This window comes from Urocitellus parryii, chromosome 4 (assembly GCF_045843805.1).
Source record: "Urocitellus parryii isolate mUroPar1 chromosome 4, mUroPar1.hap1, whole genome shotgun sequence".
NCBI classification, from domain to species: Eukaryota; Metazoa; Chordata; class Mammalia; order Rodentia; family Sciuridae; genus Urocitellus; species Urocitellus parryii.
The window spans coordinates 154440043-154467730 of NC_135534.1; positions in this window are offsets into that span (position 1 = coordinate 154440043).

Consider the following 27688-nt stretch of genomic DNA (forward strand, 5'->3'; position numbering starts at 1 on the left):
TAAATAGGCATTGTATTTAGGAAGAGTTTTAAATTTACAGGAATGTTGCAAAGAATAACTGGGAGAGTCCATGAAAACATCAACCAGGCTATAACCATTCTATTAAGTTACTTTTTTTCTTATACTATACTATGGAAGAAAAGTAAATAAACAATAGTTTCGGGTATTGCATTAGTCTAGACATAATCTGATTAGTGCATAAGAAATGTAGTTTAAAAAAAAAGAAAATATGTAGGAAAAACACCTTAAGTGATTAAGAAATCCATCATTTCCTAAAGCCAAAACTAGTTATTACCCAAGTAGGATTCAAAAGCAAATTACACCACCACAGGGAAGGGCTGATATGTTACTCATTAACACAGGCAGTCTGGATACTAAATTAGATTGATTTCAAATGTTCTTATTCAAATGTTGAACTGCCTTTGACTTTTTTACAGAGCTTAAGTATGCTGCATATTATAATATGACCTCGTAAGTATACTGTATGTGCCAGATTTTATTTTCAAAGTATAAACTGAGCCATGTTGCTAAGGGGAAGCATAGACTCTCTATTTGGGGCTAGTTCTTTTGCAGAGCCTCTCCTAGCTTATAAGCTATGGGGCTTATTGGATGGCTCTTTGTTTAAGGCTATCTCAACCACACGATTTTCCCTCATTTGGTATAGTATTTTCGTCAATGAATGTTGAGGATACAGTGATTGTAGAAATGATAATTAAATGTGAGGAATGTGAGGCCCTAAAAATCTCCTTATTTTTGTGCATGTGTGTGAATGCACTTTATTAAAATAGAAAAAGATAATGTGGCTGCTCTTCATTATCTGTCTAGGCTCATATAGAAGGTGAAGAAGAGATGCCAGGCTCTAGAGTGAAAGGGCATGACTGATCAAACTTTTCATAGAAGGAAAGTGGTTTATTATAAATCCTATGAAAGTTCTCACATCTACACAGGTTACTTTGGCCTTAATAATGAAGCACATCTACAGTAAGTATAATTAAATATTTTATAATTCATTTTTTGGCTCAGTGGGAAGGGAAGCATCATTATAAATAAAATTCCATTATTAAATATTCAGACAAAAGTTTTCAAACATATTCTCGGAAATGTATAAAGACTGGTGATGGGGTCAATATGAACGTATTTCCTTATTTTCCTATCTAGAATATATTTTAGGTATTGGTCTGAAACTATCATATATTAATTCAGAAAGGCTATATACATATTAGCAGCTGCCTGTTTAAGAAGTCTAGCATTATGGATTATTGGCTTTACTTATAAACCTGGAAAATTATCAAATATTTTAATACATAATGTATTTTATAATTCCTTCTTAGAATGATGCTACTCATATCCCTCTTCATTTAGTTTATTTTGTCTAAATTTGGAGCAAGCAGCTATACTTTTAATCTGCCAAGAAACCTAAAAATCTCAGGCTCAGATGAAACTCTAGTGTTGAACCATCTGCTGAAATTTCAGTCCCAATATTTCCCTGAATGGATAATTTGAGAACCTTAAGTAGAAGGAAAGTGGTTGATTAGTGATGACAAAATAGCACAAAATAGGAGAAATGTCTTGTAAGTACTGAAAATTAAATCACAATTTTGTTTGTTGATTTAAAAAGTAGTGGCACACACATTTTCATGAAGTGAACTGTTGTCATTATGGGGATACTTAAAAGCAACCATTGTCTATGATAGCAATAAATAAAATAGATTTTTCCATAGTAAAACTTTTCAGCACACATCACTAAGTACTTATGTAGTCTATTGTGTTCAATTCTCCATAAAGTAATGAATCATGTTTTTGTAGACAAAGGAGCTTCTTCAAGAGAGAAAAGAATGTATTCAAGGTCTCTCAAGCTATTTTGGGGAGACTTGGAATTAAAACTTGATTTACTTGACTTATAAAAATCAAAATCCATTACCTTTGGGTATTTTTAAGATTTCTTTTCACAATAGAAATACTAAGTACATAGGATATCGTGAGTACCTTAAAACACTCACCTAAATAAGCTAGCTGACTATAATATCTCCTTATCAGGCCATATAAATTGTTGCAAATTTTTATTTACAATAAAATGGAAATATCATTCATATGAACATGTCAGTTACTGACTTAAATTACCTATGCAAATCATAATCTAAAAATGGGATCACTACTAATATTGTAATATACTTGGAACAGTCCCCTCTATCTCTTAAATGATTATGTGATAATGTCATAATCTTACAATGAGAGTATTTTCTCCAGCAGAGTAAATTGCCTAGCAATCCTCCTCACATTTTTTATTCTGAAAAGTATTTCTCCTTTCCTCTACTTGCTTCTTTGCTACTGTTTCTTCAGATGTAAACTATGGGTATCTGAATGGCAGATCAAAGGCTTAGAAATTATTGTTTTCCCTTGATAAGATTCAAATTTCAGTTTAAGTGTTTCCTTGCTGATGATCCTGTCAAAAAATCTTTTATAAACAACTTCCAGGATCAGACAGCAAATAGATAATTTAAGCTTGACATTTCATTAGCCGTTTACATATAGAAACATTAATTTGTCCACAAGTACCCAGAATAAATTGAAAAAAAAGGGACTGTATTTCAAATGAAAATGTAAAGTCATAACCTAGAGAAATATATAAAACATAAGCTTGTATAAATAAATATGGAAGCAACATAATCAAGTTATAATTTGTAGGAATGAGATAAAACAGGTATATATTTCAAACATCGAGTTACCTAAAAGTCCCTCCATGTGCTTGATTGATTGCAGTCTAGCTGACTCCTGCAGTCTAGCACTGGACCTTCCTGTTGCTGCCTTTCAGATGTTACTTCAGTCACATACATATTACAAAGTGATACTAGAAATCCTATTTCCAAAACATAGGGTTTTATTCTATTTTATTATCCATGATCATACAATAAGATCTATAAATATTTGGTGCTTAGATAAGAGATTTATTCCTGAAAAGCTATCTATTTACACTCACTGTTTTTATGTGGCTCCTTTGTCCTTAACTTTGTGAACAACCATAGCAACTGCAAAAAGAATGTCCAGTGGCAATTTGCAAAACAATTCCATTACAAATTCCTATATCTTGCTTGGAAAGCTGAAAGCACTAGTATATTGTGTTCTGTTCTCTTTAAAAAAAAGAATAGCAAAGAAAAATGGGAAATAGAGAAGCAAAATTAGGTAAGAAAATGGAAGATTTTCACTAAAAACAAAGTATATCTAGTGTGCTAAAATAGCAACTTTATTCATTATTTCATGCTACTGGAGTGCCCTCTGTCTTTTCATGTTATTATGTGCATCTAATTGGACCCTAGGGATTTGTCACTAGTTCTTCAATAAAGCATAGAACCTTACTTTTATGTTAAAGTGTATTTTCTAATATTTAAAACAGTTTTGTTCTCTGTATTATTTCAAATATGAGACTGTTTTAAGACTAATTGAATAGTGGAGTAATCAATGCAATGCTAACACATTGTTCTCTGTGAGATAATACAACTGATATCTTAATGTTTCCCAAGAATGCAAATTAAGGCTTAATAATATTTTCAATAATCAGTTTGAGGATAATTCACTACAGTACTCAATGTGGGAAGCTAGTAATTAGCACTTAATAATTAATGCCATTGTACAAATATGTCCAGAGGGCTCTCCATTGTTTCACACACTTCAAGAAAATGCATCATATAGACCTATTATTATGGGTCCATTTTAAAAACAATGGTGCTGTGATTTTACATTTCAGAGACAGTATTGTGTAATGGGACTCATAATGGTTTGAAAATCAAAGTGTCATGTTCTGAGTCTGGCTCACTGATCAGCTGCATGTTCTTAGGTTAAATCATGCAATCTCCATTTTTCATCTGCAAAAGGAGGGCATCTGAGAATCAGTGTCTCCCAATCTAAGCTCACTGAACAACTGATCTGAAACCTTTATATCGTCTAAGATATATGTCCTACTACTATTGCACCATGTTCCCTTACAGAGATGAGTCTGATATGGAATACACCTCTAATGTGCTCCTAAGTGTTCTAATGCATGTTAAAATATGAAAAATTCAGACTACATTAGCTCTAAGGCTCCTTCAAGCTCTGACATTCTATGATTCTAAGCTTTAATAAAATCATCACATATGCAAAGTGTCAAATAAAAACAAATCTAAGTTTAGGTAAGGAGAGACTTTATCAGAAAGAATTATTGCAATAAAGGGAAAGGGACAACTGTAATGGAGTGAAGGAAGAAAATTATAATAGAAAGATCTGCAAACACCTCAAATGTTAAACAGAAAGGGTGTTTTATTTCATAAGAATGTTTTATTTCATTTTTCTATATTTCAACAATTATAGAAAAATGAGATGTAAGGGAGTGAAGTGAAGGGGGTCTTGATTCAAGGATTGATCAGAGAATATTTTCTGATGTCAGCTGATTCTCAAGATCTATACCAAAGGAAGGGTTGAATATTGGCTCAGGCTGAGGAAGGGTCAAGGTTCAAGATTCCAATGGAGGAAAAGAACCCAAATTTGTCAATTCATTAACAAGCATTTTTTCTTAATTGATCACCCAGGACAAACATTTAAACTAATTATTATGAAACAAAGTGTGGGACACTTGAATGGTCAGAGTCTGGCCTTGTTATACGTAAACAAGGGGGTTGATGATGAGGAAGGAGATGGGCAGCCTTTGTACTAAGCTGTTTCTCCAACACAAAATTTAGGGGAGGGGAATTGTTGTGAAGATGCTGTTTGCCAGGGCTCAGAATTTTACTCAGATTAAAATTCAGCATCATCAATTGCATTTTATGAATTAGGTAGAAATTACACCCCTCTAAGATGATTCCAGAAGAGAATCACTTTGTTTCAAAACTTCACAGGAGAAGGCATTGTTAAATTTAGCATGCACTTCTCCAGCAAAAACAGTTAAGTTTTCACAAAAGCAGAATACATGCCCCTAGTAGTCTGTGGCTTCATCTTCTCAGAGTGCTATTTTGTGAAAGCAACATGGTGCAGATTTTTTTTTTTTTAAACAAAGGTGAGCCCCTCTTCATAGCCAAGAATAACATGTATTGCCTTTTTTGGGATAAGATAGATATATATATATATATATATATATATATATATATATATATATATATATCTCTTCCTGTCAGATTAGTGTCGCCAGCACAGGAGAGCTCTGGGAGCTGCAGATTTAGAACAAAGGCAGCAAATCTGGGGCACCCTGCCCCCATGCTGCTCCAAGCCAGCCTGAGCCACCCTGCATAGCAATGAAAAGCATTAAACATTCACACAGCTGCTTGTTATCAAAATTGCTTATCTTGTACTTTTTAATAATAACTCCTTTGATTTCCTGGAGTCTATCATCCCACTTAACAGGAAAGAAATGTATTTTCCCTAGCTATTTCTTCCCTCTACTATAGCCTGCTTTCCCTGCCCTCTCCAGTACACACACACACACACACACACACACACCATAAAAGAGGTTTTTGAAAATGAAACACTCAAAGACAATGAAGAGGAGCAGTCTGAGGAGAGAGTGGCTGTGCCACTCTCATACAGCTGAGTGTTGTTAATACACATGGCTTGATAATTCATCTAGTTCATATTTTGTCTGTGGAAAGTATCTAATGGATATATTGGGTAAATAATTTCTTTGGAGATACATCTGTGTTGTTGTTGTTATTGTTGTTTGCAGAGTATATCTATGTTTTGGTCTTTTATTTTTCTTCACAAGTACTTGAGACAATAGGAAATCATTCTCAGCCTTGAAACTCATTAGATTATCCAATATTTAATTTTATAAAAGGGCTAAAATGGGATGCTTTAGTCAGTGTTTTTGCTGCAGTGTCCAAAAGTTCCTATTAAGAACAATTAGAGGAGGAAATGTTTATTTGGGGGTTCATGGTTTCAAAGTTCTTAGTTCATAACCAACTCCATTTTTGGAACCCCAGGTGAGGCAGAACATCCTGGCAGAAGACTGTGGCTAAGCAAAGCAGCTGGGAACAGGGCACAGGAAGCAGAGAGTGAAAGAGAGCTCTCCTCATCAGGACAAAATATCAACCCCAAAAGCACACCCACTATGATCCACTTCCTCCCGCCACAACCTACAGTAACCACCTAGTTAATCCCTGTCAGGAGATTAATGCATTGATTAGGTTAAGGTTCTCATAACCCAGTCATTTCACTATAATCTTTCTTGAATTTTCTCACCCCAGAGTTTTGGGGATACACCTCACATCTAAACCATAACAGGGTGGATAATTTGTCTAGCAGTTGAGGATTAAGTTTAATTAGTGGAGAAATTTTTTTTAATACTGTTTAACAGATAATGACATATCAGAGCCCTTGTCTTGGCTTTGATTTTGTTCAAGGAATAATCACTTTAGTGTAATTTGTTTGACAGTCTAGAAAAAAGAAGTGTTTTCAAATACTATACATAGAGAGTTGCAAAGGTTGCATTTTATTATTAAACTAGGAAGCTCTTTCAAATATTGTAATTAAAGAGAATTTAAATAGTTATTATTTGTTTGTTGTTAATTCCAACATCCATTAATAATAATGATGCCTGTGGAGGTTAATATGTTTAAACAGTATTTCAGAGTGTTTCATTTAATTCTTATATAATTTTTGATTATATTAATATTATTATACTAAATGTTCAGATAAAGGAAATGAAGGTAGAAAGGCAGTACAATTTAGACACTTAAGACATAAAATCTAGAGTTTTATTGTCTGGATTAGGATCTGAGTTCTTCTAATAACTAGTTGTATTTGATAACTTTTTAATTACTAAATATATTAGGAATGATTATCATTTATTACACCTGTCTGATGGGATTGCCATGAGTATTAAATGAGTTTTCACACATAAGACATTATCAACCCCACACCTGACAAAGTTAAACAAGAGGATGTTGCCATATAGGAGAGTTTGGAGCATGAAGTCTGAATTCAATTCCACTTCAGCAAAGGGAAAGTGTTTTAAGAACTGGGGGTGAGGGGAAGACTTGAGGCGTGTTTATTAATCAGTCTTACCGAAAGGAAAAGTCAATTTTCTAATATTGTGGTGACTGCAGGTAGTTCTTTAACAAAGGGTCCTCTAAGACAAACTCCAACCCTTCCACAGAGACTGGGAGATACAGGCACCATTTTCCTCCAGAATTTCATTTCAAAGGGATAGCTCCCAGGTCTTGAGAAAGACAATCGTGGTTCGGAAAACTGGCAGGAAACATTTCGAAAGATTTATATCTCAAAGGGGCACAGAAAGAATTTACAATTACAAGTTTTCTCAAGTAAATTCTCTGAGAAAAGGCAGTCCAGGAGTTAGAGTGAGGAAAAAGAAACCTATCAAATTTGGACAAGGTAAGAGGAACTTTAGGGCAGACTTGGTCAACATGTAGGAAACTTTCCAGCCCTTATGTTACTATTAGCCTCTTTTAGAGAAGGCAAGTAAATTTTATTTGCTCTTTTTATTTTCCATAATTTTTATTGGTGCATTACAGTTATACATAATAGTGAGGTTTATTGTTCTATATTCCTGCATGCACATAATAAAGCAATATACTTTGGCCAATAGCATTACCTAGTACCTTCATTTCCCTTCTCTCCTCCCTCTCCCTGCTCCCTTTCCTCAACTTTACTGATCTCCTCAAGGAAAAGAATTTTTTTATAGTCTCTCCAGTTGAGCTCCCAAGTCAATTGTGAACCAGTGGCTCCTTTATTCAAATGTCTGTGGTCTTAATCCCTGAGCTAACCTAAATTCCATCTCTACATGTACCCCCAGGACATCTAGCCCAGTGCCTTGAACCAAGTAAAACCTATTTTTTTTCTTATGAGCAGTTATGCTATAATTGCACTGTTTCAGAAATGTAAAACATAGGGTTCCAGTTTATATTTTTTGAGACATTTTCAGAAGCTATTTAAGCAGTGCCTTCCAAAAATCTCTGCTCAATATTCCCGGTCTCCACTATGAAATAATCTCAAGGCAATGAATATGTTTAATTTTTAATCTTCTAAAACCAGGGATCTCAGTCAATAAAAAATAAGGCCTCCAAAAGATATTAGGATTAAGTGTGCAGAGAAAGCAATCAATTAACATATCCCTTGTTTATTTTTTAGTTTAGACAGGTAAACAACTCGTATTGAAAGGAAATCATTTAACTTCCTTTATTTTTGAGATTCTGGAGTTAAAATGCAAAGCATAAACTGTGCAGAAAGCCTTGTTCCTGGAACTGGATGAAAAACCAGATTTTAAAAATTTGAGATGCAGTGTATATATATATATATATATAAATGCAAGCACTTCATACATGCAGGAGTGTAACGGAGTGTTACAAAGTTGAACACTCCTGTAACCACATCTGAAAGGAACTAGGCTAACAGTCTCAGGGAGCTCCAACTTGTCTTTCACCTCTCAGGAGATTGACGGGTTCATAAAGAGAATTTGAACTCTCTGGTCCTAATCAGAATGAACATTTCTGCCTGTATTTTTCTGACGTTTTCCTCCTCATTATTTCAACTACTCTATGAAAGCAGAAATTTAAAATTCTTTTTCACTGGTTATTTCTATATCGGTAAAGCCTCAGGACTATCCTTGGTGGTCTTGTTGGAATCAATGTTCTTTTCCCTCTATCAACAGAATCAAGTTTCTATTTTGAAATTAATTTACGTCATCTTTCTTTGCACTGTTCACTGAGATCCATCTTGTCATCCACATTGCAGAGTGTGACATCTTGTCAAAGCCATTTTGCTGTAAGCTTTTTGAAACTCATTTCACAAGCCAAATGACTGGTCTCTATACCAAGAATAAAAATCTCTCCAGTCAGCTAAAATGTTTTTGCTGTTGTCACTCTTAATGAAGTTGTCATATAGGAACAAAACATCCAGTTCTGACAGACTTACATACCCCTGCACAGGTATCAGACAAGTTTAAATGAGTGCAACTTTAAATAAAAATTGGAAGTGATTCTGTATTTACATGAAGGTAATTTGATAAACCAATAAAAATAACTCCATATGATAGGAATCATACCTCTGTAATTGCTTGCTATTGTCATGTCTGCCACTTGGCAGAATTAGGAGGATGGCTGCCAGTAGAATGTGAGAGATCAGTGAAATGTCATCCTAGACAAAATGCAGACAGCGCCTTCTCCATTCTTGTCAATCAGAACAAAAATTCCATTCACTTGTCTAAGAGCCTTCCTCCATTCAAGTTGTATGGATGTTATTTTTTGTTAGTGTTTTCCTAATTAAAAGACAATTGTTTACTGTCCAAAGAATTTCTGAATAAATACTCTGAGATACTAATGTATTCTTGAAGATTTAATATATAGGCAAAAAATAAATAATCATTGGGTAGTTAGCCAAAAAATGTAAATGGTCTTTTTTTTTTTTTTTTTTTTTTTTTTTTAGAAAGAGAGAGAGAGAGAGAGAGAGAGAGAGAGAGAGAGAGAGAGAGAGAGAATTTTTTAATATTTATTTTTTAGTTTTCGGCGGACACAACATCTTTATTTGTATGTGGTTCCCAGGATCTAACCAGTGCCACAGGAATGCCAGGCGAACACGATACAGCTTGAGCCACATCCCCAGCCCAAATGATCTGTCTTAAGAACTATTTCATCAAAAAAGTTCATTTGAGGCTATTTGCTTTTCTCAATGTAAAGGAAAATGAGTCACTTTATTTTAAACAGTCCTTTTGAGGTTTTATTCTTGGACAGAAGAACAATTTTATTATATACTTGTATAGAGATTTGATATTTTTAATAAATATTTACTTAGTGCTTTACTGTTTTCATAGTATTCAACTATTATAATTACTGTACAGGAAATGAGAAACTAAACATTATGCAGGACAAAATTAGAAAATTATTTCTGGAATTGTGATAGGTAAAAATCAGCATAATATATTGAACTTGGTTTTCTATAGAAATAATTATTAGTTACAGATTATTTGTTAGTGAGCTTCCTATAAAAACAAGATACCTACCTAGTCTAATATAATGAGGTGAGTCTACAAAATTCATTAAAGAACAAGAATGCAACAGCGTTATTAGAAGATACACTATATTGTAATTATTTAGAAAAACAATTATTGCCAGACCAACAATATGTGAGTTTGTATGAGATCAAGGAAATAAAGAGAATTACAGAGCATGATGCTCTATGTAGTAAGAATGGCTTGCAACACATTCGCAAAATTTTGAATCATGTGTTCTGGTTCTTCTTAATTTAACCAAGAAGTCTCAAATTGCCTTCCTGAACACAAGCAACAGTCTACACTCCTATTGGAAGTGCATTAGAATTTTCACTTCCCCATATTTCTGACACATTTCAATTTAATCACACTGACATAAAGTGAAAACTCATGATTAGTCTTGCATTTGTCCGGTTGATAATGGGATTGCTGATTTTTCTTTTTCTTTATCTACGAGCCCCACTGAAACTGTGGATCTTATTCCCATTTCATTTTGAAATATTAAGAAGGGGTTTATTGGCACTTTTTAGTGCTCATAAACATGTTCATTATATCAAAGTTTGAAGAAAATATGTAACTATACATTAGTGATTCTGTGTCTGATCTCTCTTTTATTAATCTGCTGTATGAACATGCAAATGCCACACTCTTTTATACTCTGAATTGGTATACAATGTTATTTGGTAGGACAAGGATCACTTTTTTGTTATTTTGGACTTAACTTTCATGGAAAACTGTATATAAATTATAAAATAAGTTTATTGCATTTCCCAATACATCAATGGGAGTTTTCATTTATAAAGAAATGTGAAAAACTTTATGAAATTCTGTTGTCTTATCAAAGAACAAGCAATGACTCTTGATTTATTTTAATAACTTTCTATGTTATTTATATAAGTTTAATTTTGTGTATTATTGGTTAAATTCACTTTTATTCTTTGTAGTTTATTTTTATAATTAATAGTATCTTCCTTTACTATCTATTTTAATTGGTTTTAAATCATAGACATATTTATTAGATTTTATTAAAAAAATTATAATAGCCTGAAAAGACAGCTTTAACAGTTTTACTTTTTACTGGATAACTGGTTTCTTTGGCTTTTCTTCTTTTACAGGAATTAGTGAGCTATGACCCATGGCCATGTATGTCCAGTTGCTGTTTCAATTTTATTTTTTTCTTCCAGACTCTGGAGTTAAGAATGTTCTTCAAGTTTTTCAATGATCATATAATTTAAAGTTACATGCATTTTTACATAATAGTATCCTCAATTTTGCCTCTTGTCACCAAAGAGTAAAATATTTACTATCTACCTTTTAAGGAAAGTTTTTGGTCACTGTTTTAGCCTAAAATTTTCTTATTAGGCATCATTTTTATTTTTCTGATCACAGGTAGATTGCAGTTAAATAGTCTCACATAAGTGCTATTTTGGCAACTTAAGATTAATTCTATTTGTATTGTTTATAAGGTGTTTTTAAGTGATAAACATGAATTTAAAGTCATTTCTGTATTTATTGATATGAACATAATTAATGTTCTTTAATTTACAAAAATGATAAAAAAATTATATTGATATATCACAGTTTGTGTTAGTTTTCTGTCAAGGTGAACAAAATAACTGACAAGAACAAATTGCAGAAAGAAAGATTTATTTTAGCTAAAGTTTTCGGAGATTCAATTCATGTTCAGCAGAAAGAAACATCATGGAAGAAGGGAATGGTGAAATAGTCACTTTGCACTAGGCTGCTGCAAAGGAGAGACAGAAAGCTGAAAATGGGCCATGTAGTAGATTAAACTCTTCTATCACATGCATCCAGGGACACAGTTCATCTAATTAGGACCTAATTCCTGGTAATGCACCCAGTATCAATGGATAAATCCACTTAAGAGTTCAGAGAGCTCATGATCTTACCTCCCAAAACCCCAAATAGAATAGGAGTGAACCCTCCAAACTTATTCTATGAAGCTAGTATCACCCCAATAGCAAAACCTGAAAAAGACAATCAATGAAAGAAAACTTCATACCAACATTCAGGCGAATAGATACATAAAAATTCTCAAAAATTTCTGGCAAACTGCATACAAAAACATATCAAGTGGGGTTCATCCCAGGAATGCAAGGTTGGTTCAACATGCAGAAATTAATTAATCACATCAATAGACTTAAAGACAAGAATCATATGATCATGTCAATAGATGCAGAAAGAGCATTGACAAAACACAGCACCCCTTTATGTTCAAAAGACTAGAAAAACTAGGGATTATAGGAACACACCTCAACATTATAAAACTGTATATGCTAAACCGAAGGCCGACATCATTCTAAACAAAGAAAAATTGAAAGCATTCTCCTTAAGAACTGGAACAAGACAAGGATGCCCTTTTTCACCACTTTTATTCAATTTTGTCCTTGAAACTCAATTAGAAGAAAGAAATTAAATGGATACAAACAGGAAAAGGAGAACTCAAACTATCACTATTTGCCTATGACATGATTCTGGGAATAGAAGACCCAACACCCAAAAAAACTTCACCATAAAACTTCAAGAGCTCATAAATGAATTCAGCAAAGTAGGAGGATATAAAATTAACACCCACAAATCAATTGAATCCCTATACATCAGTGATGAGTCTACTGAAAGAGAAATTAGGTAAACTACCCTATTCACAAGAGCCTCAAAAACAAAACAAAACAAAAATTTAGAAAACAATCTAACAAAAATGGTGAAAGACCTCTATTGTGTTTTCTAAATGTCCCATGTTAAATTAGCTTGCTGAGACTTTTTTTTAAATAAATAGCTATTATTGTATTTTTGAAATGTTTTGTGTCATTTTTCTACTTTAGCATGGGAATATAGTGAAATCTATTAATTTTGGCATGTGGAACTAGCCTTGTATATTTGAAATAAATTCAATTTGGTTAGTTACAATTCTTTTTTAAAAAATGTTAAAGTTTTTTATTGACATATAACATTTTTACTTACTAATTCCATAAAATGTAATGTTTTGACTCATGTATGTATTGGGTAATGATCAAATCAGAGTAATTAGCATACAGTATCCTGAAAGATTTACAATTTTTTATGGTAAGTAAATTCAAAATCTTGTTTTCTTTTAAGAAATATGGAATGTGCCATTAACTACATTCCTTCTACTGTGCCATAGCATACCAGAACTTATTCACAGATATTTCAAAAAGAATATACACAAATGATTAATAGATCATAGAAAAATGTTCAGCACAACTAATTATTAGGGAAATGCAAATCAAGTTTACAATGTAATAATCATTAACCCCAAGTATAGTGACTATTGTTAAAAATAATAATTATGACAATAATAAAGACTAATGAGGTGCAGATAAAGAAGAAATCTTATATAATCTTGGTAATAATGTAAATTAATACATTCATTATGAAAAACAATATGTAAATTCCTCAAATAATTAAAAATACAGCTACCATATGATCCAGCAATCTTGCTACTGAGTGTATTTTTGTAAAAAAATGGAAATCAGCTTATTGAAGAGATAACTGTGTTATCATGTTGATTTCAGCACTATTAACAGTAACCAGGAAATGAAATCAACCTTTGTGTGTATCATCAGTAGAATTGCAAAAAAAAAAAATTGTATATAATCACAACATAATATTATTCAACTACATAAAAGCATGACATTCTGTCATTTGCAAAGGCAAATATAGACCTGAGGATACAATGGTAAGTGAAATAATTCAGACCCAGAAACAAAAATGCAACATGCCCTCACTAATACATTGAATCTAAAAAAGTTAATCTCTTCAAAGTTGAGAGTAGAATGGTGATTACCAGACATGAGGAGAATAGAGAGAAATGGGGATAGGTTATAATTATTTTTAAACATTGTTAGATTAAATTTCCTAATAGTTTGTTGGGTGTTGAGAGCCACAGCCCAAGGGGCCCCAGCAAACTTCCAGCTGCCAGCAAACTTCCAGCTGCCAGCTGATGATTGGCTCACAGTGGCCCCAGCAACTTCTAGCTTCCAACTGATTGGCTCCTCTGCGGTGATGCTCATTGGGCTCTTTCCCTGCCCTTTCAGACCACAGAGCTGCTCATTGGGGCACGTTTTTGGCTCCGCCCAAGCGACCCATCCAATAGGCCTCAAGAGCAGGAGGAGTGGGGGAGGTGGAGAGGCTTGTGGGAAGCCAGTGGTGGCAGTTGGGCTCTGAAGGTTTTCCTGAGGAGTTGTTTTGTTTGGCTTGTGTGGTTCTAAAACTAAAGTTCGTTTCTTTTAACAAGTGGCTCCTGAATTGTGCCCAGCCAGACTGCGGCAGTTGGGCATTTTTATTCTACATTCATGAAAAGTGTTTTTCTAAAGCTTATTTTTCTTTCCTTTCTGTTTTTACTTTTTTTTTTTAATAACATGTCTGGTTTGTTTGTTTTAAATTAGATTAATACTATAGGCAATATAAAATGGGTTTGGGCATTTTCTTGATTTTTTCCATTCTGTCTGCTGGGAGAGATTATGTATAACTTGCACTAGTTCTTTCTTTTTTATTGTTTTTTTTCCAATATACTTAATAATAAAGTGCATTTTGACATACTTAACATACATGAAGTATTACCTACTCTAATTAACATCCCATTCTTCTGGTTGTACATGACATGGAGTTTCACTGGTAGTGTATTTATGTATGAACATAGAAAAGTTGTGTCCAATTCACTCTACTGTCTTTCCTATTATATAAACATTTGGTAGCATACACACATAAAGTATTTCATTCTGGAGATTTAGTTTTTGAGGTTTTTAAATTAAAATTAATTTAAAAAATAGCTTCAGTGTTATACAAATTTCCCACTTTATATCAGTTGAGTTTTAGTAGTATGTGATTTGGAGGAATTATTCAGATTTTCCTAATTAATGAAAGATATGAGTTTTAAATTGTTTATATTATTCAATTATTATTCTCTGAATGACTCCTGGATCTGTAATGATATCTTATGTTTAATCCTAATTTCGGTGATTTGTGTATTTATTTATTTTTTCAGTTTTGATACAGGTTTATAAATTTCTTTGTTTTTCAAAGATCCAGGTTTTTGTTTCATTGATTTTTTTTTGTTTTTCTTAATTTCAGTTTCATTAATCTCTGCACAGGTCTTTGTTTCTTCTCTCCTGCTTACTTTAGGTTTACTCCGTTCCGTTTTTTTTCTAGTTCCTTGAGGTAGGAACTAAAGTTATTACTTTGAGACATTTCTCATTCATAATTTAAATATTTACTGTTATGTATTTTTATCTCAATGTTGTTGAACTAGTTTTTTGCTTTTAATATTTTTTTTTGTTTTTATCCACTTTTGGGTATCATTTACTAGTTGTAATTATGTGTTTTAATTTCCATATATCAAAAATATTTCTACCTTTTTGTTATTGATTTATGGTTGTATTCTATTGTGGTCATGGGTCATATCATGTGTTTTTCAATTATTTTAAATTGTTGGGGTTTTCTTTATGATCTAAGATATCATGTATCTTGATAAAAGCTCACTAGGCATTTAAAAAATTTCTTCTGCTACTCTTTGGTGATGTGTTCTACAAATATATATTAGATCTTTCTGCTGACAGTTTTGTTGAGTTCTTCTAACCCTCACTAATTTTCTGTCTAGAGTTTTATCAGTGGCAGATAGATCAGTATTAAATTTTCCTGACTAGACTTATGGATGGATTTGCCTATTTCTCCTTTCAACTCCTTTAGCTTTTTGTTATATAGTTTAAGATGTTCTTTTAATATTTGGTTATTTTTGTTGTAGTGTTGATGTGGATTCTCAGTGGCTCCATCCTTTTTATCATTATAGACTACAGTCTTGTGTTCCTACTGATTTTCTATGCTCTGAATTGTGCTTGTTATCAGATATTAATATAGTCATTTATTGTTTTTATTAACAATTTTTATGGTATAATTTTAAACATATTTATACTATTATATTCAACATATTTATTCAACGTATTTATACTATTACATTTAGAATTCGTTTATTTGAGAAAATATATATTTCAGTCTTTTTTTCTTACTGTTAAAATATATTTTAAGTGAAAGTACAATAACATTTGCACACAGGCTTCTGGGATAAATCTATCTATATTTATATAAGTGTATATATGCAAATATTTTATATTTCCATTATATGTATAAAACATTTATATATATTTAAATATGTCATCATACCATTTGTTTTGTTTGTTCCTCTCCTTCTCCTTTCTGGTCTTTCTCTTTTATAGAAGGATACTGGAAAAGTTTGGACACATATGGAAACCAGAAAACTAATAAATAACTAATAAATGATACACAAAAATAAATAAAAACAAAAACAAGATTCTTTCGAGGATTCTATCTTGTTTTATTTACAGTATTCATGACTTTCAACAGGCTTTCCAATGCTTGCTGTTGGTATTAAAACATACATATGTACAAAACTTATTGCTGTCTACAGCTATCCACATTTCAGCATTTCAAGTGAAGAGCAGAAATCTTATTTCCACTTAAGTCCTTTTACTCTCTCCACATTTTAAGGGCAATTGCCTTGAGCACATCATGATGTTGTAATTTTTGCTGTGCTCTTTGAATATTATTTTAAAACCTTAGGACTAGAGAGATGGTCTATAATACTTTTCTTAATTTTTATCCATTAGTTATTTTTCTTTTTATTTTATTAGAGTCCAGGACTTTCTATGTCATTTTCTTTTTTCTGAATGGAGGACTCTAATCTACTCTGTAAGAGCAGTTACACAGTGACAAATTTTTAGTTTTCATTTGTCTGATGTGACCTTAAATTCTTCTTCATTTTTGAATGATATATTCATTAGATGTAAAAGACAGAAGTGAAAATTATAATCGTTCAGAACTCTTAAATAATATAGCACTTATTTCTGGCCTTCATGGTCTAGATGAAAAATCAGCTGTCATTCAAATTGTTTTTGTCCTGTAAATAGCCATCAATGTGGCAGAAAATTCCAAAATGGTGGAAATATTTGGTTCATTTTCATATGTTTCACCCATCTCACAGCACAGTTTTTTAAAAAATTAGACTCTACCATGATTTTTACCCTCATTTAAGTACTTAATTTGCACATACTATTATTCTATTCAGGGCTGAGAGAACATTAGTTTGGATACTTTAGCACTTTTTCACCACTGGGCTGTTGAGTACTGATCTATGTATGTGGTACAGGAACATCTGCAGCAACATAGACTGAACCTGAAATCTGTTTTTCTTAGTCTTTTCTTTAGAGAGTTGATCCATTACTTCTTCCTGCTTTCACCATAAACAAGTTGAATTAGGTAAGTAAATCACAAGTCCTATTAGATTTCTTTTCCATTTTGACAAATTCCATCATTGGCACAAAAGAAGCTGAATCTTAACTGTTTTTAAACTGAATGAATAGCCTTATTAAATTAAACTAAGTTAAATTCTATTCATTAGACAGGTTTATCCCCAGCCTCTGATGTAAAAATTACCTTTTGAATTCTCTGAAGTACAGTACATGTCTGTTTCTAAGATTAGATTTTAATCTTTCAAAAAATATATATCTACTGTTTTGCATTTCAACCTCACTTGTGCCATAGGTTTTTTATTCACCTGTAAAAACAACTACCCCCAAATTAGTGGCTTAAAACAATAATAAGGCATGCATGCATCATACAATTACGTCATTTGGAAATTTAGATTAGGCTCAGCTAATTATTTTTGTTGTTGTTGTCTTATTTTGTTTTTGTTCTCTTCTGGGAACACATAGTCAGATGAAAATTTGGCTTCCTGGATGGTGTAAAGGGCCTCAGGTTAAATGGTTTGTCTCTGCTCCATGTGGTTCCTCATTATTCAGCCATCCTAGACTTTCATATATGTCAGTGTCAGTGTTTCAAGATGAAGGGCAGAAAGATGAAAAACCTCTTCAGGTCTTTTCTCAGGACTGGCATATCACTACTGCCACATTATATAAACAAGAGCAAGCCAACAACGTAATACAAAACAAAATAGCAGGGGGACAATGCTCCTGTTTTTTGTTTGTTTGTTTGTTTGTTTGTTTTATGAGTGAGATTCACAGGAATATTAGAAAGGGAATGTGTTATGGTCAACTTCTCAATTAAGTGTAGTAGTTTTGTTCTTAGTTCTATTTTTTTTTTCATTTAAAAAATATATTTGTTTTATTTGACTACTGAAAATATAATTTTATAATCTCTTTTCAAATTGTGGTATTACCTGACATTTTTTGAGTGTTAATCTTTCAGTTAATTGTGTTTATTCTTTGTGTGTGCCTGTGTGTGCCAGTGTGTGTGTGTGTGCCTGTGTGTGTGTGTGGTGAAGGGGGCTGCCTTTTCCCTGGAAGTTTGCTGAAGAGGAGGTGTTTTAAAAATATTTCTGTGCATCCCTGGAGTGCTGTCATTTTAGGAATGTTTTTGGATGAGTCTCACACAATGTAAGTGCTGGAACATTTAATTTTAGTCTCTACCCACAAGAAGATTTTTTTCTTCTCAAAATATTAAATAGCCATAATCATTTATGCTGTTGCTCAGTTCCAATGGCAGACCTTTCCTAGGCTGCCTTTTCTTTAGTTCCACAGCTGGCCAGGCCTCTTTGCTTCAGCTTCCTATTTGGGAGATGACGATAAAATACTGTCTGGAAGCTCCTCTCCATTGTTACATCCCCAGTGTTTCCAAACATTCATGGCATCAGTTGTGTATTTATGTCTCTTGCCTGAAACCACTGATGTTATTCTTTCTCTTATATTTAATGTTTTCATTGTTGCTCTTCTATATTATTTGAAATTTCTATTCTCTTGAAATAGTTTGGATATTCTCCATTAGTTCTCTTTCTTTAAAACTATACCCAACACTTACGAGAGATTTTCTTCTCCCTTTTGTCTGAATTCATAAGGACTAGAGGATACACTCTGAACTGTAGTAGAGGTTCATTGTGAAAGTTTTGCTCAATGTTTTGATAGATAACTGTCTTAAACATGAGGTACTGCTTCCATTGGAATTTTGAGGTTTTTTAATCAACAAATACTTCTTTTTACAAAGCAGATGTTACATCCCTGCAACATTACAGCTTAGGGAGGCTGGAACTAGCTAAGTCAACTACTGAAAGCTTGCATACCTCTATTGACATGCTCCTTATCAATAGTTGTCTCAATATCAAAAGTGATTTCATCAATCACTGGAGGAGTCTTGTGTCGGTGCACATCTTGCATATGATGGTTATCTTAAATAATTTTTTTAACTTTTACCCAGAACCTTATAATCATACAGCATGGAATGCCTATTATGATTTATAGCTTATATGTTCTTGTTATGAGAGAGTAATAGAACATTACCAAACAGAGTACCAACAAACACCAATCTCAAGACAGACTGAGAAAAAGAAATGAGGCAGGTGATAGATAGATAACTATCTTAAATATGAGGTAATGCTTCCATTGGAATTTTTCAAACAAGTTTGAAAAGTGCTATACACTATTATTTTGTGAATATTTGCAATATATATTCTTGATTTAAAGGCTCTGAAGACACTGTCATATTTTTTTTAATCTTTAACCCCTATGTTTTATAATTGATTTTCCAAGAAAAAAAAGAAAAGCAAAAGTTTCCCCTTATAGCATCTTTGTTTAGACCCAACAGAATTAATTATTTTATAATCAGAGAATGGCATTATATCTAACATTTGACTTGATTATTTTCTCAATACCATTTTCAGTTATTTGTGTCTTGAGTTTTGTAGATTCAAAATTGAAAAGTGGGTGCTACATTTATGATTGAGTATTGTCTTTCTCTCTTTTGATATTTTCTCCTTTATAAGATGTGGAAACAACTTATATGCTGTTTGTGTGCACTACTGAAATGAAAACATTTATCATAGATCTTTATCTTGTTAATAATCTTCATTTGATCTTTGCAATTAACTATATTATTACCTAATATAGAAAGCTCAGAGTGCTTAAATTCTAAGATCCAGAATCTAATTTTGTTCATTTTCAAAGCTTATTTTGAATACAACTTACTCCCTAATCATTTGGCAATTCACCCTGTCCCTGCCTGCCTGCCTAATCATAGTATTAAAAAAAAAATCCCCTTATGTATGTTTTTATCATATAGTATTTTTGTACTTACTCTTATGTCTATAACATTCTCCCTTATATAACAGGTTGAATAAGTTGTACATTTTATTAAACATAAAAAATATGAACTCTCTGGAATATTAGGATATATATTACTGCTAGGGTTGTTGTGTATTCGTCCCTTTTTATTTCTATGATTTAAGATTTATAAGGTTGTTCCTCATGCTTCCCAATCTTTCCACTAAACTTAAAATGTTCAGCTGCATGTGTTTTATTATTTACTATGTTACATTGATTATTCATTGAAACTCTAGTGAATTACCACAAGTGTTTATGGGCTTTCAGTTTATCTGATTTGTTTGAGATCCTGAATATGAAGGAAAAAATGTAATACAATTGGTCACAAAGATGTAAGTATCCAGTGAAAAATACTTACATTGCTTTGCCAAAGACTATCAGTTGTATTCCAAATTTTAAAAGAATGACATGTATTTGTTTTATAATATGCTTCTAGAAGTGTCTAGATTCTAAATCCTTCCTACTATATGTAGAAATGTGTCATGAAACAACAATAATGGAAAGCACATAGGAAGAACACACCAGGAGAATAAATTGAGTTAGAATGGGCTGTTCTGCTCATCCATGGCCCTAAAAGGAGGAGTCCATTTGGGCTGATGCTGTGGCTCAGCAGCAGTGCCCTTATCCAGCATGCATGAGGTGCTGGGTTTGATTCTCAGCACCACATATAAATACATAAATAAATCGGTAGATTAATAAATAGGTAGATAAATAAATAAATTAAATAAACGGCCATCAACAACTTAAAAATATTTTTTAAAACAGAGGAGACCATTTATTAATGACTGCATAGTCAGAATTTTAACATTACTATCTTCCTCATCTTACATCTTACAAAACATTCTGTGTCTCCTATAAAAATGCTGAATCTGTTTCAAGGAACTAAATTCCCATTTCAGACAAATCAGAAAAATTATATAAGAAGAAAATCTAAAATGATAGAAGAGCTAAATCCATGACACATTTCTGAATTTTTACTGAATTCCTCCATTTTCCAACCATTCTGTTGTGCATTATGCAAAGAAATGAAGACCTGAATATTGTGACATTCTTATTTTATTAAAACCATATTCTCATGTTGCATTACCTGTGGTTTATTCAACACTTGCTGCATGATACATCACTGTTGCATTCCAAATCTCTTCGTGTTCCTACAATTAACTCTTTACGCCATCCTGGATATAAGCATTTTATGATTTTTACACATTAGCCATGGCTGAGTGACTTTACATGTTTCAGAGAGCACTAATATACCACCAGCAAAAATCTTCACGTTTACCTATTTTTCAACCACTCGTGCAGAATTCTAATCTCCAAGTGTCTACCCTACAACCTTGAAGCCAAGTTGGCAATATTTCTTAAGGAACCATGTAGAGAAATTTAATCCTAAAGTGAACATGAAAAATGATGCATGTAGTACCAATTTAAGTGCTGCATTTCATGAGTTCAGTTTGAAGGGAGAAATTATACATTATTGCATGAACTATGAATCTTCTTGGAAAAGGAAAAGGTACTGTGAAAAATATTAGTAAGTTATTTCAAAGAGCATAAAATAGTATATTTACCTTCAGTTATAATTAATCAAATATAATGCAAAATTTGACTGTTACAGAATTTTATTCTAATTTTTTTCAATGTGAATTTGGGTTCTGCCTTTTAACACACTCAATATTAAATAATTCATAATAGAGAAGAAGGTATTTGTTTATTTCTGTGAGACTAGAAATGAGGATGAACTAAAACTACATGTACTCCTCAAAAAAGTAATATATTCAACTGTTCATTTATGCATTTAACCAATATTTGTTAAGTAACAAATATTTCTTGACAACTATGTAAGGTTATCATGATTCAAAGATGGTTAATACAAGTTAGGTTCCTCATTACCTGCTTTTAAAGAAATTTTTATTTGTTTGAAAATCAGCAACAATTCCCATTTTTCTTGAAGTAGAAAAAAGAGCTAGAATAATTAAGTGCACTCTGGCTACTGTATCTTTGTACCACTTCTTTCATCTGTATCCTGATGATTGAGCGAATCAGGTAAATTTTTTAGATTGCGTTTCCTCATTTATATAATTTTTGTGAAACCATTTTAACTATCTGAAATATTCCAGACACCATGATTAGGATAAGTTACATGAATTATCTCATGAAAGAGTCTCATCAACTATGATAATAAATATGTATTTTTTATTTGTAAATGAGAAAATCATGAAGAAATTTTTAACTCTATTATGCAAAATTAGGTTAGTGAACTCTAGGACCTAGAATCTAAACCAGGCTTAGCAGCCTAAGGTAAGGCTCAAAGACTTACTGTTAAACCATCACAGTTCCTTAGGTATGTAGGGCTTCCATAACAAAGTAAAGAATTATCAATGACAGAAAATATCAACATATTCTATCCAACATTACAAATGTACATATATTTATGATTTATTTGGGCTTATCGTTTCTTTGAGAAAATGTTGTAAACTTACATGGAAATTTATATTCACTACAAGAATTTTTTCTACTTTCTGTTTTGATTTATTTTTAAACACTTTCTGACTATATAGTCAACCACTACACAAAATTATGAAAAGTTTAAAGATGTGTAAATGTAAATTGGACAAGAGAAATCATGTAATCAAAGAAAAATGTTTTAACTCACTAGTCTTATTTACAATATGAAAAAAAGTTGAAGATACTTTAAAATACTGAAAACTTCAATACTTTATTTCAATTTTGAATTACAAACCTAGTGTCAAAATCAATGTGACAAGAATCTATATTAATGTTTATTTATCTGAGACACTATTTAACTACTCTTCACTGTTGAAAGCCATTCATGGGCTGTGTGTGTGAGCTATGAGCATTTGAACATATGAGGGGACTCGTCTGGCATTGCACACTGACTGGGCTGTGCAACACAAATGTGCCTTTCCTCTCACTCTGTAATCCCACACAGCACCTGAGTGGGTGTGAATTGCCAAGATGTCAATCTGCTGACCACAAGACACCACCAAGCAGGACTCCACCATTCGAAACCTTACCCCTTGCCTTATTTGAGTGGAATAGTCTATGGAATATCTTCTCCCAATAAATAGGGGGGTTTGGGGTGTCTTCACTCTCTTTATCCAGTGTGGAGCCAACCTTTGAGTCACAGAGCAGTCCCACCCTCGAAAGTCATTTTCACGTTTTGCGTGGTTTCTTTTCTCAGTTTATTGCTGCAGCCAGCTCCTTTGAACCCAGCTCATCTTGCCAGCCCAGCCAGTTCGCGACACTTCACTTCTGAAGGATAATTTTATGAACTCACTGCTCACAATTGTCTTCTTTCAGCATTTCCTTCTGGCCTCCATAATAAATCTATTGAAATTCAAATTGCTGTGTCTTCATAGGAAATGCATGATTTCTCTCTGACTGCTTTCAATTTTTTTTTGTCTTTTATTTGCTAATTGTTATTTATAATGTGTATTGGAGTGTATTTCTTTGGGATTATCTTATGTGAACTCATGAAATAGCTTTATGGATTGTTTAGTTTTTGCTTTTTGTCAAATTTGAGAAGTTTTCACCCATTATTTTTCAAACACTCCTTCAATCACTCTCCTTTTCTTCTGGAATTCTGGTGATTTAAATATTGTATTTTTTTTATTCAGTCCCATTAGTGTCTTAGGTTTTGGTCATTTTATCTAGTCTGTTTCATTTATTTTGTTCAGATTGGGTGAATTCTGTTGATTTTTCAAGTTCACTTATTTAATCATCTGCCATTTGCAGTCTATCACATCCACTGAATATTTTATGTTATTATTATACTTTTCATATATGTAATTGCCATGTTATTTCCTTGCTTAGTTTTAAATTTTTATCAAGATACTATATATTTGTTCATTGAAGAATTTTTCAAGACGTGGCTTATAATCTTTATCAAATAATTCTATCATCCAATTCACCATAATATTGGCATATGTTGAATACCTTTTGTCATTTGCATTGTAATTTTCTTGTTTCTTGCTGTGATAAGTGATTTTTAGTGGTTCCCTGGATATTTTGTATATTATGTGAGTAGAATCTGGGTCCTATTTAATTATTAATTTTTTTCCTGTTAGTCACCTTGATTAGGTTTAGCATATGACTTTTGTCTTACTTTTATGGGCTGTGGTTACAATGACAGATTAGATTTCAGAGCCTTTATGGCATTATTTTGATCTAGTTGATATCTGTTGCCCCTGGGGTTCCCACTGATCCCTGCTGTTAATGCCTGAAGGGGCGAAATAAGTTTAGAAGGCTGGAGCTTGCCACATATTCCTCAGTGCACAGTATAGAGTCACCCCTTTTCAGTACCTCTCTTCTGCCAGGGTCTTTGAGAAGCAGCAGAATTTTATTAGATAAAGAAACTTCCCCTATCAGGCTACCAACTATGACTGGATTTTGCCTATCTGCTTCCTTTGGGAGAAGGAGCATGAAATGAGAACTAACCAGGATTCCAAAAACACTGGATGTACTTGGGCATATCCTGCCATGTCTCCTCACCAACTTTGTCTCCTGCATCCTTAACAAATTTAGGGATTTTTTTTTTTTAAGAGAGAAGAAAAATAAGATACAGGCTTATGCTATCTTATTTTGGAGTTTGAATTCCATAATAACTCTGTTAATCATCAGAGATAGAAATCCAGCAGAATATATATTACAACAATAGTTATTCATCTTTCTATATATTTAAGAGTATTTTGTTATTACTTTATTTTTATTGATGACATAGTTTGGGTCCCAGGCGTCCCCCAAAAGTTCTAATGTTAATGCAGGAATTTACAGAGGTAAAATGATTGGATAATGAGATTTGTGATCTGATCAATCCATCCTAGTTTGTATGGAGTTAGCTGGATGAAAACTGTGGGCAGGTGGTATTTGGTTGGAAGGGGTAGATTACTGAGAATGTGCCCTGGATATGTTCATCTTCTCTGCTTCTTTTGCCCCTCTATCTTTCTGTTTCCTGACTACCATCAGTGGAGCAGTACTTCTCCACCACACCTTTCCTCCATGATATTATGCCTTACTTACCTCAGGCCAAGAGCAAAGGAGTCAACCAATCATAAACTGAACTTCTGAAATCATGAGCCAAAATAAACTTTTCCTCCTTTAGTGTCCTTGTCTACTATTTTGGTCATAGTAAAGAAAAGCTGACTATCACAATTAAGAATTAAAATTAAGACAAAATAAATACAATATTTATAGTTATCTTAATGTTATCTAATTTTTTTCCTTCAATATAATATTTCTACTTTTCCCATATCAGGAAACTCTACTTATAATTTTGAATAAATTACATTTTAAATGGGATTATTATAGATGATTAAATTAATAAAACTAAATTAGGTAAGTTACTGAAAAAACCTAAACCCTAACCTTGCAGTGACCATATTTACTTTTAGAATTAAAATGCACTAGAAAATATCTCCCCTCACAGTGACCTGCCTTTTGAGTTAAATCTGATATTTATGTACAAATATTAACTTTTACACATATTTATTAATAACTTATTGTGCACTGGTCACTATATTAAGTAGTAGAATGTAAATATGAAAAAAGGACATAGTTTACACCTCAAGACTCCCATTATATTTAAAGAAAAAGATAATTTAATAAATTATTTTATAAAGGATGAAGGGCCATAATAGGTGAATTGAAATCAGTAAGAAATATTTAGGCTTCAACCTAAACTTAATGTGTTCATTTTGAAAAGTACAGGTAAGAGTTAGAATATATTATTGCAGAAAGTGTGTAGTAAGGGAAATAAAGCAATGGTGAAATAGAAAGTGAAGGGATAGGCAGTAAGCTACCAAAAAATTTGTCTTTTACTGTTATGTAACATTACATAAGTAACTTAAGTTGACTTAGTCTCAATTTCCTACTCTGAAGAAAGCAAAAACCAATGTTCACACATTTTTTTCAAAAAATAAAAAATTGCCAAGATCTTATAATTCACTTCTCACATTATTGTGTATAAACATATATTTATTAAATATTTGTTACTACTATTTTTACTATTATAAAAAAAGTTGATGAGGTAAACCAGAGGATGAAACAAAGGGTTAAATAAAGGACCTCATATTTGAATTTAGGATTGTCCTAAAATCATAATTCTTGGTTAGTGTAGTCAGTGGTAAATCTTCTAATGCCTAAAGAGAACCTCACTGGGAGAAGAGAGAAACTCAGTCCTCCTCTTCCTTGATTTATCAACAGCAGTTGACACTTTTGAGCTTTCTTTCTTCCTTAAAATACTTTTTACAGCTGGCTTCCCAGATGACACATTCCACCTGTTCTAGTTCCTTCCACCCGTTCACTCTTCAGTCTCCTTTGCTGGTTATTAAATATTTTGCTCCCTTTGGCACTTCCTATGACTTCTATTTGCCCTCCTTTAAAAACATATTCTATTCCATTAGTTATATTCAGAACCTGAGCTTTCAGCAATGTATATATGTTGATATGTCTAAAAATTTTAATTTACTTTATTTATTTTTAATTCCAGAGATATTCTCTGTACTCCTAACATACTCATCATTTCTTTTTGAATGTCTAAAAGGCATCTCATGTAATATCATGTTCTGGCTTGGAGAGGAGATGTCCCACAAAATCTCCTGTCTTAATGCAGGAAAATTAAAAAGTAAAATGACTTCATCATGATAGCTGTAACCTAATCACTTCATCCTAGTTTGAATGGTCTGATTGGATAGTAATTTTAGACAGGTGGAGTGTAACTAGAGGAGTTAGGTTACTGGGGATGTGCTGTGAAAGAGTGTATCTTCTCTGTGCTTCTCTGTGCCTCACTCATCCCCTTCTTTGCTTCCTAACCCACCATGAGTGAAGCATCTTTCTTCCAGTGGGCATCTCCAACATCATATGCTGCCTCATATTGGGCTGAGAACAGTGGTCTTGGCCCACCTTGAACTTTACCTCTGATACCATGAACCCAAATAAAGTTTTCATTTCAATAAGTCATTCCATTCTCTAAGTTCTAATGTTTATGAAGAAAATTACAGGTATTTTGGTCACAGCAATGAAAAGCTGACTGAAACATATACCAAATATTGCTTATGAACTTTTTCTATAATTTCTCTTTCCAAAATCATTTTCATCTAGAATAGTGGGAAATCAGTGATTCCTATTATTTAGGAGAAAACAAACTCCCAAAGGATAAAAATCAGCTTCAACTTCCTTCTCTTTCTTACTCTCCTCATTTAATCAGTTAATAAATTTTGTAGGATTTAAAATATGCCTAAAAATCCTCATCACATTCACTGCAATTGCCATGGTCAAGGTCAACACTATGTTTCACCTAAATGATTACAGTAGTCTAACATTATCTGTCTTCAGAATTCATAAATGGTTGATACAAGTTTGCTGAGAGCCATGGCCGAGTCTGTATGGCCCCTGGCATTTTGCCAACGGTATTGGTTGACAGGCGAGGCATTACTATCCACCTCGGCCACTACTTTTTGAATTCTCGTGCTACTTTGGAGTTCTCTTGGGGATTCCTGGGGCTTCCCTGAGAGTTCCCATTGGTTGAGGAAGTGCAGGAGGA